Consider the following 1,264-nt stretch of genomic DNA (forward strand, 5'->3'; position numbering starts at 1 on the left):
TATGCTTATGCTGTCACGGTTAACGTGTATTCGGGAATCTAAGAAGCAATATTTTTTAGTGGGCGTGGCCATCGAAAATAAATTCCAAGCCCCTTCATATTTTGGTCGCGCCCCGACAGCCCCCCCCCCCCTTTACTGCTAGATACGCCACTGACCAATACTGAGTAAAAAAGCAATTGTTTGTACGTTTTGTAACCATCTCGGTAACCACACTATCAATTTATGGATGCACCGGTTATCAGAGGCTACATTTATTATGAAAGCAATGTACTGTATTTTGTTAAAATAGGAAGCGTGTAGACCTATCAGGCCAACATTTTTACTATAAACGATTTATTCCTTTTGTATATAATTAAGGCCCGTATATTATATTAGTGTTAAATATTATCTGCATACACAAATTCCTGTTTTTCCTAATTTCAAAAAAAAAAATTAGTAAATTGAATTTTATATAGCCGTTATAAACAATAATTATACAGCATTATATATATACCAACGGATAGGTCTGTCTATTTCGACTTATTTAAGTAGTGATACCAAAAGTTTACGAACTCCGATGTTACTTGACGCAATCTCGCCATGACATCATGCAGGGGCGGATCCAGCGAGGGGCCACAGGGACCCCGTTCACCTTCCCGTCAATCCCACCGAAAAATAAAAGAGGGAGAAAACAAAATGAGAAGAGTTAAAGGGAGGAAAGAGAAAAAAATATGTACCCATCAGCTCAGTGGCGATCACAGCAGTAGGCAAAAGGAGTACTCCATTATTTTACCACTCACAAATTTTGAACACAACGTTACGCTGTATCTCCAGCGCCGATTTTTTCCAACGATTTCACAAACCAGGACGTAAAAAAGGCCAAAAGACGAGACCTAAGAACGGGGTTTTTACCGGCATTACCGGAATGTTGTGTACCCTGCTAGAACAGCTATAGTTCATGCTCAGTGGCGTAACGCTGGATCATGATAATGATAAATTAAGTAAATCACCCTGTATGTTTTATGTGCTTCCTATCTCCTAATAGTCCTGTTTGACCTTAAGTTAGACGGTAGTATTTCCACTCACAATTAGTGTAGTCGCACTGAGATGGTCTACACTCCATCTGTAAAATTCCCTCCCTGGGGCCCTTTGAATTCCTGGACCCGCCATTGTATTTTGAAAATGTAGTGTGGAAATAAATTTTAATTGCATTCCATAAGCTAGATTAATTAGATATGACTTATAAAAGGCTATAGACGCCAGAGCTTGTCTCTTATACACATCT

This window comes from Anneissia japonica, unplaced genomic scaffold (genome assembly GCF_011630105.1).
Source record: "Anneissia japonica isolate Jap-2015-1 unplaced genomic scaffold, ASM1163010v1 scaffold287953_len805160_cov178, whole genome shotgun sequence".
NCBI lineage: Eukaryota > Metazoa > Echinodermata > Crinoidea > Comatulida > Comatulidae > Anneissia > Anneissia japonica.